Genomic DNA, 17,032 nt, shown 5'->3' with positions numbered 1-17,032 from the left:
GTGGCAATTTGAGTCACTGTTGCCTTTCTATCAGCTCGAACCAGTATGCCCATTCTCCTCTGACCTCTGGCATCAACAAGGCATTTCCGGCCACAGAACTGCCGCTCACTGGATTTTTTTTCTTTTTCGGACCATTCTCTGTAAACCCTAGAGATGGTTGTGCGTGAAAATCCCAGTAGATCAGCAGTTTCTGAAATACTCAGACCAGCCCTTCTGGCACCAACAATCATGCCACGTTCAAAGGCACTCAAATCACCTTTCTTCCCCATACTGATGCTCGGTTTGAACTGCAGGAGATTGTCTTGACCATGTCTACATGCCTAAATGCACTGAGTTGCCGCCATGTGATTGGCTGATTAGAAATTAAGTCTTAACACACAGTTGGACAGGTGTACCTAATAAAGTGGCCAGTGAGTGTATTTCACAATGGACTGTGAATCACTCAGTTGTGCCTTGACCCTTTATTCTACCACTTTCCTTGCTCCTGCAATTGTCAGGCTAAATGTACAATGTATATGATACTAACACCAAAGAACTAGCCCTTAGAATGGCTGTTAATATGATGGTTCAGCGTTAGCACAAGCATCAATGCTAGAGGACTCAGATTAGTTAAAATGTGCACACACAGGCCTACATAATTGCTCTCTTCCTCCAATGCAAACTGTCCTTGAGTTGTGCATTGCTGTCAGTAAGCCGACCATTTCGGTGTCTGGCCTTTTATACCCCTGATGATGTAATATGGCCAACTAATCACAGTATTGCCTCTACCAAGATAATTACAGCATTACAGTGACTGGCAGGCAATCCCGGCATGCTTAGTGCCTGTGTAACAGGTGCCAAACATGAGGGGCGGGGATTTGAGTTTAAATTTAGCACTGCCCAATGCTCACCGAGTATCTAGCATATCCGAGCACCCAGAAACTCAAGTGATATCTGAGTATCACAGAGCTAGTTCTCTCATCGCTAAGCGAAGGCTAAACATACTGCAATAGCGCACAGAATATTTGTGGGGTGTACAGTTGCCAAATAGAAATATTATATCAAACTCAATGATATTATTCACAGAAAGAGACTACCACTTCGATTTTCATTGTGCTTCAGCACTGCAGTAGTACGCCATAATCAGATTTAAGCCTTTATCTATCCATATGTGGAAAAAGCTTTACCCTCTGACTTTCTATTCCTATGTTGTAAAATTCTAAAATGCCACTGCTTGGATGGAGCTGAGTTATCATACTGACTTTGTTAGTCCCCATGAATTGACTGTGCTAGACCATGTCATGTGATAGCTGCCAGTCATTATGGGAAGGCCATGCCTGACATTATTAGCTCGCTATCTGGTTGATGATGTCTTCAGCAACATGTGAAAGAGCTCAGGGCAAGTGAAAAAAGCTGTATTTCTTTATATTTGGAATAGAGTTGAGCGAAACAGGTCGGTCAAATTCATAAGTCGCCGACTTTCGCTAAAGTCGGGTTTCATGAAGCGAAACCCGACCATAGCGTGAGGTCGGCCATGAGGTCGGCGACCAGAGTGCCAAAGTCACGTTTCAAATGATGCTTCCAGCGCCCTTTTTCAGCCAATGATGGAGGACGAACACTGTGGGCCACGCAATGACATGGGCAGCGGTCACCACCATCTTTGAAAAGGGCATGCAAGTGATTGGCTTGCTTTGTGTGGCATCACAGGGGCCTATAAAAGGGGCGTGCACGCCAACTGCCATCTTAATTCTGCCGATCTTAGCATAGGGAGGGAGAGGTTGCTGCTACTGATTCTGAATAAAGGAGAGCGTTAGGCAGGGAAGAAGAAAAAAAAACTGCTTCTGCTGGTAGCGATTTTCACTGTACAACACATCAGTTTGTGTGCAGTGACAGGGGAGGCTATATTTTTGTGCATCAGCTCTGTTGGTTATTAGGCTGCCATATAAGGCTCCCTGATAGCTGCATTGCTGTTGGCACACTGCTGTGCAAACTGATTTTTTAAAAGCAAAAATACTTTTCTTCCTCTTTTCTGCACAGTTTCCAAGCATTCATTTTTCCACACTTTTGTGTGCAGCAGCACTGCTTATTAGGCTGTCTGCTGCCATACTTGGACAGAGAGCATCATTGTCAGCCTCCTAAAATCTCTAGGGAGATTCAAATTCTCCCCAATACTATATACACCTTGTACCTTGTCATACACCAGCCAATTTCTGCCTGTTAAATTGAGGTGTAATCTATAGTGAGCCTGAGATAATAGTTCAGCCTCCTAAAATCACTAGGGAGCTTCCAATTCTCCCCAATACTATATACACACCTTGTACTTTGTCACACACCAGCCAATTTCAGCCTGATACATGGAGGTGTAATCTATATTGGGCCTGAGATAATAGTTCAGCCTCCTAAAATCTCTAGGGAGATTCAAATTCTCCACAATACTATATACACCTTGTACTTTGTCATACACCAGCCAATTTCAGCCTATTAAATTGAGGTATAATCTATAGTGGGCCTGAGATAATAGTTCAGCCTCCTAAAATCTCAAGGGAGATTTAAATTCTCCCCAATACTATATACACCTTGTACTTTGTCATACACTAGCCAATTTCAGCCTGTTAAATTGAGGTGTAATCTATAGTGGGCCTGAGATAATAGTTCAGCCTCCTAAAATCTCTAGGGAGATTCAAATTCTCCCCAATACTATATACACCTTGTACTTTGTCATACACCAGCCAATTTCAGCCTGTTAAATTGAGGTATAATCTATAGTGGGCCTGAGATAATAGTTCAGCCTCCTAAAATCTCAAGGGAGATTTAAATTCTCCCCAATACTATATACACCTTGTACTTTGTCATACACCAGCCAATTTCAGCCTGTTAAATTGAGGTGTAATCTATAGTGGGCCTGACATAATAGTTCAGCCTCCTAAAATCTCTAGGGAAATTCAAATTCTCCCAATACTATATACACCTTGTACCTTGTTTTACAGTACCATATAGCTGGTGGTATTTTGGGTATATTTTCCTAAAAATGAGGAAGTATGGTGGAGGATGCCATGAACGTGGACGCGGGTTGCCAGCTGGTACTGATGGTGGTGGTGCATCTGCTGGTAGTGGCAAAAGCACAATAGCACCTAAGGCAGGAGGTGTTAAGCCTGCATCATCGTCTGGCTCCACAAGGCCTCGAAGGCTCCCTTTTCTGGGAGTAGGTAAACCACTTTTAAAGCCGGTGCTTCAGGAACAAGTTTTGGCTTACATTCCTGACACAGCCTCCAGCTCTATCGCCTCCTCTTCTGAAGTTTCAAAAAATAAAAGCACTGAGTCATCAGTGGAGGCTCCTGGTCAGGAACAACACCTTTCTTTGTGTCCTTCACCCCTACCAAAAGTGAAGGATGTGGCAGGCCACACTACTGATGGAGCTCTTTTCACATACCATGCCTGGGTTATCAAGTCAAATCGTGAATTCCCCAGTCCAAGATGAATCTGACATGGAGTGCACTGCTGCACAGCCACTGCTAGATTTTTCTGCTGGTACGTTCACTCAGAGCACTACATTGTCCTCGCAGTGTACTGAGCCAGAATCTGACCCTGATGAAACTCAGGTGCCCCTTCCCGCATAATATACCACCTTACAAGGTGATACAGAGGAAGGTGCACATGAAATTGAAGAGGAGGTGATGGATGACCCAGTTGTTGACCCAAATTGGCATCCATTGGGGGAAGAGGGTGCCTCTGCCAATAGCTCAGGAGGAGGAGGATCCGCAGCAGGCATCGACATCGCAACAGCTGTTATCTGGCAGGCCTGTAGCAGTCCAAAAACGGGTTACAAAAAACAAAAGAGTTGCAGGACAGCTTGGCAGACGGTCAACTTAGTACAGCTTGCAAGGCCTCAAAATGTCTTCTATAGTAGGAAGAGTGCAGTGTGGCACTTTTTTGAACAAAATCCTAATGATCAGGCAAAGGTTATCTGTAAGAAGTGCGCAAAGACCTTTAGCCGAGGGAAAAATCTCAGAAATTTGAATACCAGTTGCATGCTTAGACATTTAACCACCATGCACTTGCAAGCGTGGATGGACTACCAAACATCACGTACCACATGTGCACCTGCTCCGAATGAAGGTAGTCAGCAACGCTACATCTCTTCCCCCACTGTAAGCCCACCGGTTAGCACACCACCAGCAGCAAATGTCGAGGTGTCGTCACAAGGCCAAAGCAGTCAAGGAATCACAATGTTATTGCTACAAAAGACTGAATCTAGGCCATCAGCAAGACCACCAACACCATCACCATCACCAACCCTCTCTCAGGCCGCCATGTCCACCACTAGTTCCACCATATGCAGCTCTCAAGTCCAGCTCACCCTACCAGAGACTCTGAGTAGGACAAGAATGTACTCATCCTCTCATGAACGCCCACATTGCCAAACTAATCTCGTTAGAGATGATGCCCTACCAGTTGGTTGAAAGCGAAGCTTTCCGCCAGCTCTTGCCCTACGCAGTACCATGCTATGACCTACCCAGTCGGCACTTCTTTTCTCGAAAAGCCATCCCAGCCCTCCACCTGCATGTGAAAGACCGCATTGTCCATGCACTCAAGCAATCAGTGAGTGTAAAGGTACACCTCACCTCAGATGCATGGTCCAATAGGCATGGCCAGGGTCGTTACGTGTCCATCACTGCACACTGGGTTAATGTGGTGGATGCAGGGTCCACAGGGGACAGCGGTGGTGGGACAGTGCTGCCTAGCCCACGGTATAGGAAACAGTTGGCTGTAGGCGTTCGACCCTCCTCCTTCTCCAGAAGCAGAAATCTCGTCCACAGAGTGCAGTCGCACGAGCACTCCATCCACAGCTGCCAGTGTTGCCCACGAGGTGTCCCACTATCGAACAGCTAGTGGTAAGAGTCAGCAGGCATTGTTGAAGATGATGTGTTTGGACGACAACAGACTCACAGCGGAGGTACTGGCCGACTACTTGCAGTGACAAACTGAGTCATGGCTGGGCTGTCTACATCTTGAGGCAGGCAAGGTAGTTTGCTATGAATGAGTCACCGGAGGAGGAAAAAACAAAAACACAAGCTAAGTCCAGAAAACCGGAGAGGTTGGTAGCTAGCAGATTGCAGACCCCTGATCCTATTCAGCACAACTAACAGTAGCCGTGGGGGGTTCCTACGGTGCCCTAGACACCTCATCACAGCCAGAGAGCTACATAAGCCTAAAGAAAGAAAGGGGAAATCTAAACTGCCCCAGAGCAGACCCCAAAGCAATAGACAGCCCCCAACATGTATTGTCATTGAAAAACAGATGAAAACACAAACACAAAAAGAAAGACAGGCTGAGCAAATGATGGGGCCCAACTAACTAGATAGGAAAGGACAGAAAAGATGCTGGCTGCAATCACGCAAAAAACCCTGCCAAAAATAATGTCCAACACATCTGATAGAAAAGGCCCTGAAGTCACTAGACTTCAAAATCTCTATATCAGCACTCAGGTATATTCTGAAGACAGAGCAAAGAGATCATCTGATCAGAGACAAAAATGGAGTTCAGCCCGTCCCAACCAGGGCAGGCTGAACACAAACACTAAGTAAAAAGACAAAATCTCATGGAAAAATAGCAGAGCAAAAACTTAGCTTTTAGTAGACAGGAACTAAACTGGATGCCAGAGCTCAGAGCAGAAAGGATCACCAGCAACCCAGCAGGGCGTCGGCTGCCTTATATCCACTCAGAAAATCCGGATGTCCAATCACACTCCACCTGTTCAGATGACAGGTTCTTCACATCCAGATCAATTTCACTACTTCCTTTCACCAGCAGAGGGAGTTCATCAGACATCAGAGGTGAAGGAGAAAATGAACTCATAACAGTACCTCCCCCTTGAGGAGGGGCCACCGAACCCTCAACCACGCCACCAGGGCGATCAGGATGGGCCCGATGAAAAGCACGAACCAATCTTTCGGCATGAATATTGGATGCAGAGACCCAAGAATTATCCTCCTGGCCATAACCCTTCCATTTAACCAAATATTGGAGTCTCCATCTAGCCAGACGAGAGTCCAGTATCTTCTCAACCTCATATTCCACATTACCGTCAACCAATACAGGGTCAGGAGGTGCCACCACAGGAACTACTGGCTCAACAAATCTCTTTAACAGAGACTTATGAAACACGTTATAGATCTTGAATGTAACAGGAAGAGCCAATCGAAAAGAAACTGGATTAAGAATCTCCAAAATCTTGTAAGGTCCAATAAATCTAGGTTTAAACTTTGGAGAAGCCACCTTCATAGAGATATTCTTTGATGACAACCAAACCATATCACCCACCTTAAACCGGGGACCAATGGTCCTATGCCGGTTGGAAAACCGCTGGGCCTTTTCCTGGGAGAGAGACAACTTATCCACCACTTGGTCCCAGATCTGGTGCACACCACAGTGTCAACACCTGGGCAGGCAGAAGACCCACCTGCCCTGAAGAGAATCGAGGATGAAACCCAAAGTTACAAAAAAAAGGTGACATCAAAGTGGCAGAACTAGCTCTATTATTTAAAGCAAATTCGGCCAAGGGCAAAAATGAAACCCAATCATCCTGATCAGCAGAAATAAAACATCTCAAATACGACTCCAAAGTCTGGTTTGTTCTCTCCGTCTGCCCATTGGTCTGAGGGTGAAACGCAGAGGAGAAGGACAACTGAATTCCCAGCTTGGAACAGAAAGTCCTCCAAAATCTAGAAACAAACTGAACTCCTCTGTCAGATACAATGTTCTCAGGAATCCCATGCAAGCGAACCACCTGTTGCAAAAACAAGGGCTCCAACTCTGAGGAAGATGGCAACTTAGGGAGTGGTACAAGATGGACCATCTTAGAGAATCTATCACAAATCACCCAAATAACAGTCATACTCTGAGAGACAGGCATATCAGAGATAAAATCCATTGAAATATGGGTCCATGGCCTCCTGGGCACCGGCAAAGGCATCAACAACCCACTAGAACAAGAACAAGGTTCAGACCGGGAGCAAGTCCCACAGGACTGCACAAAATTCCTGACATCACGAGACAAGGCGGGCCACCAAAAAGACAGACTCACCAAATCTCTAGCACCAAAAATACCTGGATGACCAGCCAATGCTGAGCAATGAACTTCAGTCATTACTCTCTTCCTCCGCTGGTCAGGAACATACAATTTTCCAATGGGACAACGCGCAGGTTTGTCCTCCTGAAACGCTTCCAGAGCACGTCTCAAATCGGGCGAGATGGCAGAAAGAACTACCCCCTCACCTAAGATGGTAGTAGGCTTGGTCACAATAGGAGAGTCAGCAAAGAAACTCCTAGAGAGGGCGTCTGCCTTGACATTCTTAGTGCCCGGAAGAAAAGAGACCACAAAATCAAAATGTGTGAAAAACAAGGCCCACCTAGCCTGTCTAGGATTCAAGCGTTTGGCCGACTCCAGGTAAATCAAATTCTTGTGGTCAGTAAGGACCACGACTTGATGTTTAGCTCCCTCCAACCAATGTCTCCACTCCTCAAATGCCCATTTCATGGCCAACAGTTCCCGATTCCCCACATCATAGTTACGTTCGGATGGGGAGAACTTTCGGGAAAAGAAAGCACAGGGATTCATTTTAGATGTTATTGGATCATTTTGGGACAAAACAGCTCCTGCACCAATCTCAGAAGCGTCCACCTCTACCTGAAACGGGAGTGAGACATCAGGTTGCCGCAAGACCGGAGCAGAAGTGAACCTTCGCTTCAGCTCCTGAAAGGAAGAAACAGCCTCCGGAGACCAATTCAGCACATCAGCACCCTTCTTAGTAAAATCAGTCAATGGTTTGGCAATACCAGAAAAATTAGCTATAAATTTCCGATAAAAATTAGCAAAGCCCAAAAACTTCTGGAGGGCCTTCAAAGAAGTGGGCTGAATCCAATCATAAATGGCCTGTACCTTGGCAGGGTCCATTTCAATAGTTGACGGAGACAAAATAAATCCCAAAAATGAAATCCTCTGTACCCCAAAAAGGCATTTCGATCCCTTGACATACAGGGAATTCTCCCTCAAAATCTGTAACAAAGTCCGAACATGTTCCACATGAGAGTCCCAATCCCTGGAAAAGATCAAAATATTATCCAGATAGATGATCAAAAATTTATCCACAAAGTCTCGGAAAATATCATTCATGAAGCACTGGAAGACAGAAGGGGCACTAGTGAGCCCAAAAGGCATCACCAGGTACTCAAAATGTCCCGTCAGAGTATTAAACACCGTCTTCCATTCATCCCCATGCCTAATGCGAATAAGATTATACGCCCCCCTGAGGTCAAGCTTGGTTAACCAGCAAGCACGTTTAACTCTGGAGAATAGATCAGAAATCAGGGGTAATGGATACTGATATTTAACAGTAATTTTGTTGAGGGAATGATAGTCAATACAAGGCCTTAATGAACCATCTTTCTTGGCCACGAAAAAAAAAACAGCACCTAAGGGTGAAGAGGATGGTCTAATATGACCCTTCTCCAACGACTCCTTAATATAGGATCGCATAGCCTCGTGCTCGGGTATAGATAAATTGAAAAGTCGACCCTTGGGAAATTTACACCCAGGGCTCAGCGCAATTGCACAGTCATAACACCTATGAGGAGTCAAAGACGCAGTCTCATTCTCACTAAATACATCATAAAAATCAGCCAAATACTCAGGAACATCATGCGACTGGGGAGAGGTGGAGAAAACAGGAGCATCACTAAAGGCACACCGACAACCCCAACTCACCACAGACAAAGATTTCCAATCCAAAACTGGATTATGGATTTGCAACCAGGGAAACCCCAGAACAATGGTATCATGCAAATTATGCAACACCAAAAATCTGCAATTTTCTTGATGGTTTGGGGCGATCCGCATTACCACCTGGGTCCAAAACTGAGGTTTATTCTTCGCCAAAGGAGTAGCACCAATACCCCTCAAAGGGATAGGCATCCGCAGAGGTGTCATAGGAAATCCACAACGTTTAGCAAAATCCAAGTCCATCAGGTTCAGAGCTGCTCCCGAATCCACAAAAGCCTTGGTGGAAAATGTGGACAGGGAGCAGATCAGAGTAATTGCCAGAAGAAACTTATGCTGAACACCACCCACAGCAAATGTGTGTGCAAAACGTTTCTCTCGTTTAGGGCAGACAGAAATAATATGAGAGACATCTCCACAAAAAAACACAGCTTATTACGCCTTCTGAACTCCTGATGTTGCGCCCTAGACAAAACTCTATCACATTGCATAGGTTCAGACATTTGTTCAACAGGTGGCAACACCTCTCGTGCAGTTTTGAGTTCACGCAAACGCCGATCAACCTGAATGGCTATTGACATAGAATCGTCAAGACCAGAGGGAACAGGTAATCCCACCATAGTATCTTTTACGGCTTCTGACAAACCCTTCCGAAAGAGAGCTGCCAAGGCACCATCATTCCAGGTAGTAAGGACCGCCCACTTTCGGAATCTTTGACAGTACAACTCTGCAGAATCCTGACCCTGGCTCAGTGCCAACAGGGCCTTTTCAGCCTGATCAATAGCATTAGGTTCATCATACAACAACCCCAAGGCTTGAAAAAATGTGTTTACATTAGCCAGAATAGGATCATCTGGTTCCAAAGAAAATGCCCAATCCTGGGGATCGCCGCGCAGCAAAGAGATGACAATTTTAACCTGCTGCGCAGAGCTCCCCGATGAGTTAGGCTTCAAGGCAAAAAATAATTTACAATTATTCTTAAAATTCAAAAATTTAGACCGATCCCCAAAAAACACATCAGGAGTAGGGATCTTTGGTTCAGCAGCATGTGAATGAGCAAGACAGGCGGAAATTCCCCGCACTTCAGCAGTGAGCTGCTCCACACGATCAGACAATTGCTTAATCTCCATTGAGAAAAAATTCCCCCTACGGCCTCAGAGAAATAGAGGAAAAAATATTTCCGATTTCCCGTGGAGAACAGCAGCATCAGCTGATGCGACTGCTCTCTAGGGGCTTCAATAATCCAATGACGTGAGGTAGGTATCCTTCCGCACTACATTCCTCCGCCACTGTAAAAAGATATGTATGTATGTTGTATGAATGTAGAATATATGAAGCATGTATGTATTATGTAGTATGTATGTATGTTGTATGAATATAGTATATATGTAGCATGTATGTAGTATGTATGTATGTTGTATGAATGTAGTATATATGTAGCATGTATGTAGTATGCAGTATGTATGTTGTATGAATGTAGTATATATGTAGTATGTATGTAGTATGTATGTATGTTGTATGAATGTAGTATAAATATGTAGCATGTATGTAGTATGTATGCATGTTGTATGAATGTAGAATACATGAAGTATGCATGTAGTATATATGTATGTTGTATGATATTAGTATATATGTAGTATATATGTAGTATGTATGTATGTTGTATGAATGTAGTATATATGTAGAATGTATGTAGTATGCAGTATGTATGTATGTTGTATGAATGTAGTATACATGTAGTATGTATGCAGTATGTAGTATGTATGTATGTATGTTGCATGAATGTAGTATATATGTAGTATGTATGTAGTATGTATGCTGTATGAATGTAGTATATATGTAGCATGTATGTATTATGTATGTATGTTGTATGAATGTAACATATGTGTAGCATGTATGTAGTATGTAGTATATATGTATGTTGTATGAATGTAGTATATATGTACTATGTATATAGTATATATGTATGTTGTATGAATGTAGCATATATGTAGTATGTATGTAGTATGTAGTATGTATGTATGTTGTATGAATGTAATATATGTGTAGCATGTATGTAGTATATATGTATGTTGTATGAATGTAGTATATATGTACTATGTATGTAGTATGTATGTATGTTGTATGAATGTAGTATATATGTATCATGTATGTGGTATGTATGTATGTTGTATGAATGTTGTATATATGTAGTATGTATGTTGTATGAATGTAGTATATATGTAGTATGTATGCTGTATGAATGTAGTATATATGTAGCATGTATGTATTATGTATTATGTATGCATGTTGTATGAATGTAATATATGTGTAGCATGTATGTAGTATGTAGTATATATGTATGTTGTATGAATGTAGTATATATGTACTATGTATGTAGTATATATGTATGTTGTATGAATGTAGCATATATGTAGTATGTATGTAGTATGTATGTATGTTGTATGAATGTAGTATATGTGTAGCATGTATGTAGTATGTAGTATATATGTATGTTGTATGAATGTAGTATATATGTACTATGTATGTAGTATATATGTATGTTGTATGAATGTAGCATATATGTAGTATGTATGTAGTATGTAGTATGTATGTATGTTGTATGAATGTAGTGTATATGTATCATGTATGTGGTATGTATGTATGTTGTATGAATGTTGTATATATGTAGTATGTATGTTGTGTGAATGTAGTATATTTGTAGTATGTATGTCGTATATATGTATACTAGCTGAGGAGTCCGGCGCTGCCCGGGCATAGTAACTAACTGTGGTTAGTTATAGCAAATTATAATTATCCTCCATCCCATAGTCCCATGCCCATATACCCATCATGCATATCCTCCATCCCATAGTCGAATGCTCATATACCCATCACACATCCTCCATCCCATAGTCCCATTCCCATATACCCATCATACATATTCTCCATCCCATAGTCCCATGCCCATATACCCATCATACATATTCTCCATCCCATAGTCCCATGCCCATATACCCATCATACATATTCGCCATCCCATAGTCGAGTGCCCATATACCCATCACACATCCTTCATCTCATAGTCCCATGCCCATATACCCATCATACATATCTTCCATCCCATAGTCCAGTGCCCATATATCCATCACACATCCTCCATCCCATAGTCCCATGCCCGTATACATATCCGCCATCCCATAGTCCCGTGCCCATATACCTGTCAAACATATGCTCCATCCCATAGTCAAGTGCCCATATACCCATCATACATATTCTCCATCCCATAGTCCCATGCCCATATACCCATCATACATATTCGCCAACCCATAGTCGAGTGCCCATATACCCATCACACATCCTTCATCTCATAGTCCCATGCCCATATACCCGTCATACATATCCTCCATCCCATAGTCCAGTGCCCATATATCCATCACACATCCTCCATCCCATAGTCCCATGCCCGTATACATATCCGCCATCCCATAGTCCCGTGCCCATATACCTGTCAAACATATGCTCCATCCCATAGTCAAGTGCCCATATACCCATCATACATATTCTCCATCCCATAGTCCCATGCCCATATACCCATCATACATATTCGCCATCCCATAGTCGAGTGCCCATATACCCATCACACATCCTTCATCTCATAGTCCCATGCCCATATACCCATCATACATATCTTCCATCCCATAGTCCTGTGCCCATATACCCATCATACATATCCGCCATCTCATAGTCCCGTGCCCATATACCCGTCATACATATCCTCCATCCCATAGTCCAGTGCCCATATACCCATCACACATCCTCCATCCCATATTCCCGTGCCCATATACATATCCGCCATCCCATAGTCCCGTGCCCATATACCCGTCATACATATCCTCCATCCCATAGTCCAGTGCCCATATACTCATCACACATCCTCCATTTCATAGGAAATGGGACAGAGTGGTCGTAAATGGCTGCACATCCAGTTGGAAGAATGTCTCAAGTGGGGTACCACAGGGCTCTGTCCTGGGCCCTGTATTGTTCAACATCTTTATCAACGATTTAGATGAAGGAATTGAGGGTAAACTGATTAAATTTGCTAATGACACAAAGCTAGGAGGGATAGCTAATACTAGAGAAGAGAGAGAGAGGATTCAAAAAGATTTAAATAAACTGGAGAAGTGGGCAGCAGCTAACAGAATGGTTTTTAACAGGGAGAAATGCAAAGTACTACATCTGGGCAATAAAAATGGAAAAAGCATATATAGAATGGGAGGAATAGGGCTAAGTGACAGCACATGTGAAAAAGACTTGGGTATACTAATAGATCACAGACTGAATATGAGTCAACAGTGTGATGCAGCAGCAAAAAAGGCAAATGCAATTCTAGGATGTATTAACAGAAGCATACAGTCTAGATCACGTGAAGTCATTATTTCCCTCTACTCCTCTTTGGTCAGACCTCATCTGGAATATTGTGTCCAGTTTTGGGCACCACATTTTTAAAAAGACATCAACAAACTGGAGCAAGTTCAGAAAAGAGCGACCAGAATGGTGACCGGTCTGCAAACCCTGTCTTATGAGGAAAGGTTGCAGGATTTGGGAATGTTTAGTTTGCAAAAGAGAAGACTGAGAGGAGACTTAATAGCTGTCTACAAATATCTAAAGGGCTGTCACATTGTAGAAGGATCAACTTTATTCTCATTTGCACAAGGAAAGACTAGAAGCAATGGGATGAAACTGAATGGGAGGAGACACAGATTAGATATTAGAAAAAACTTTTTGACTGTTAGAGTGATCAATGAGTGGAACAGGCTGCCACGAGAAGTGGTGAGTTCTCCTTCAATGGAAGTCTTCAAACAGAGGCTGGACAGACATCTGATTGGGATGATTTAGCGAATCCTGCTTTGAGCAGGGGGTTGGACCAGATGGCCCAGGAGGTCCCTTCCAACTCTACGATTCTATGATTCTATGATTCTAGTCAACCATTATGACATCACAATGAGCGATGTATGTAGTATGTAGTATGTATGTATGTTGTATGAATGTAGTATATACACTCACTGGCCACTTTATTAGGTACACCTGTCCAACTGTGTGTTAAGACTTAATTTCTAATCAGCCAATCACATGGCGGCAACTCAGTGCATTTAGGCATGTAGACATGGTCAAGACAATCTCCTGCAGTTCAAACCGAGCATCAGTATGGGGAAGAAAGGTGATTTGAGTGCCTTTGAACGTGGCATGATTGTTGGTGCCAGAAGGGCTGGTCTGAGTATTTCAGAAACTGCTGATCTACTGGGATTTTCACGCACAACCATCTCTAGGGTTTACAGAGAATGGTCCGAAAAAGAAAGAAAATCCAGTGAGCGGCAGTTCTGTGGCCGGAAATGCCTTGTTGATGCCAGAGGTCAGAGGAGAATGGGCATACTGGTTCGAGCTGATAGAAAGGCAACAGTGACTCAAATTGCCACCCGTTACAACCAAGGTAGGCAGAAGAGCATCTCTGAACGCACAGTGCGTCGAACTTTGAGGCAGATGGGCTACAGCAGCAGAAGACCACACTGGGTACCGCTCCTCTCAGCTAAGAACAGGCATCTGATGGCTACTTTCAGCAGGATAATGCGCCATGTCATAAAGCTCGAATCATCTCAGATTGGTTTCTTGAACATGACAAAGGAAAGATGTATATCTTTGTACCGTGTTAGCCAGTGGATAGAAAAATATTCAGGATTGAGAGTCCTCAGTAGTTGATACCTTTTAATGGCTAACTGAAAAGATGGTAATACATTGCAAGCTTTCGAGACTACTCAGGTCTCTTCATCAGGCTAGACTAATACAAAATCTGAAGCCACATATTTATGCACAATACAGCCTAGAAAAAATGCAATAGATAAGACAAGTGACGTGAAGCAGAACTATCAATATGGGAGAGGGAGAAACATAAATATAAACATTGGACCAGTTCATAGATAAGGAGTCTGGATGTTTTATGGTCCTCTGATTGGGGTCTAGTTCTGTGTTGCCCCGCAAGGTTTTAAAAGGAAATTCGTTAATTGATGTAAAAAGACATAAATCCATGCGACACATTCATTCCAGCACTGAGAGTGTCAAAGTTCGTCATAAATTTGTACTCCCAAACTCGTCTCTCTCTCTGAGATGTGAAGTTACCTTTCAATACCAGTAATTTCATATCCATGCTGCTGTGATCAGGGATACAGAAATGTTTTGCCACAGGTAGATCCATTCTTTTTTCTCTTATAGTGTGACGATGAGCATTCATCCTTGTTCTAAGCTTTTGCCCTGTCTCCCCCACATACAGACCCCCAGTTGGACATTTAGTACAAATAATTAAGTACACCACATTAGATGTAATGCAGGTGAAAGTACCTGGGATCTTGTAGTCCTGATGTGAGTTGGGGATCTTTATCTTGTCCGTGGTCATTATAAATGGACAGGTTTTACATTTTTTCTGGTTGCAAGGAAAGGTTCCTGCAGCTGTTGGAGAGGACAGGGAGCTTCTGACAATGATGCTTCTTAAATTTGGGGGCTGCCTAAAACACAGTAGTGGGGGGTCTGGAAAAATGGATTTTAATCGGGCATCTTTTTGTAGTAAAGGTTGTAATTTCCGTGCAGCTCCCCTTAGCACCTCCAGATTTGGGTTGTAGGTGACTACTAGAGGCACTCGGTTATTTTCTTCTTTAGCTTTGTAATGTAGCAGGTGATTCCTTGACAATCTGGTGGCTCTTGTAATTTGGTTTTCAATTGTTCTTGGATGGTAACCCTGATTCAAAAAGGTCTTTTTGAGGCGACCAAGGTGTTTGTCTCTATCCATGGGGTTGGAACATATACGATTGTATCTGATGGCTTGACTATAGATAATAGAGTTCTTTATGTGTTTTGGATGGAAACTGTCCCATTTAAGGTATGTTGGACTGTCGATTGGCTTCTGATACAGGGATGTCTCTATTTCATTGTTTTTTAGCTTAATGATGGTGTCCAAAAAATTAATCTCGGTACTGGAGTAGTTGAGTGTTAAATTGATGGTGGGATGAAATTGATTAAACTGTTCGTGGAACGTCTTTAGCTGTTGCTCAGACTCCGTCCAGATGATTAAAATATCATCAATGAAGCGGTAGTAGGCCAGGGGCCTGATGGGGCATGAGGACAAAAAATCGCTCTCAAGCTTGGCCATGAAAAGATTTGCATACTGTGGAGCCATTTTACTTCCCATAGCTGTGCCAGTCTCCTGTAGATAGATCCTGTTGTCAAATTCAAAGTAATTGTGGGTGAGGATGAATTTTATAAGTTTCACCACAGCATCAGCATCAGTCCCTGTGTTTTCCATGAAGAATTTGCAGGCATGTAAACCATCTTGGTGTGGGATATTAGAGTACAAAGATTCCACATCCATGGTGGCCAGGATGGTTCCTTCTGGTAGAGGACCTATTGCTGCTAGTTTATTCAATAGGTCAGTTGTGTCCTGAATGTAGCTGGATGTATCCTTCACCAGTGGTTTAAGAATACCCTCTACCCATCCAGATACCTGCTCAGTGAGGGTGCCCACACATGAAATAATTGGTCTTCCTGGATTTCCAGATTTGTGGATTTTGGGAAGCATGTAGAATGTCCCTATTCTTGGAGTCTCTGGTATCAGGTCATCGCCAGCTCTTATGGACTGGTCAGGCAGACAAGAAACCAACTTGTTTAGTTCCTTGTAATAGTCCTGTGTAGGATCCGACTCCAATTTTCTATAGTAGCATGTGTCCATAAGTTGCCTGTTTGCTTCCTTCATGTAGTCTGATGTATTCATCATGACTATTGCACCTCCCTTGTCAGCAGGTTTAATGATGATTTCTTTGTTGGTTTTTAAAGACTGTATGGCCTTTCTCTCCTGGGCACTGATGTTGGATGCTTGTCTCCTGTTAGTGTCTATGATTGTGGATTTTATCAAATGTCTGAAGGAGTCTATATATTTATCCAAATGAGGGTTGCGTCCAGGTGGAGGTGTCCAGTCTGACCTTTTCCTAGTTGTTACGATCCCTTTTCCTTCGGTCTGAGTGTTTTCTGAATCTTCTGTATCATTGAAATATTCCCTCAGGCGCAGTCTCCTGAAATACTGTTCCATATCACTGCAGAGTTCAGTTTTATCTAGGGCCTTAGTGGGACAAAATGAGAGTCCTCTAGAAAGCACGGCCAGTTCCACTTTGTTGGGTTTATAATCTGAGAGATTGATGACACAGTTAGATGCTTTTGTGTCTGGAATGGAGTGGTTGTCCAAGTTGTCAGGTTTTG

This window comes from Dendrobates tinctorius, unplaced genomic scaffold (assembly GCF_039654945.1).
Source record: "Dendrobates tinctorius isolate UK_male_01 unplaced genomic scaffold, ASM3965494v1 ptg000108l, whole genome shotgun sequence".
In the NCBI taxonomy this organism is placed as follows: domain Eukaryota; kingdom Metazoa; phylum Chordata; class Amphibia; order Anura; family Dendrobatidae; genus Dendrobates; species Dendrobates tinctorius.
This window is presented reverse-complemented; position numbering follows the sequence as displayed.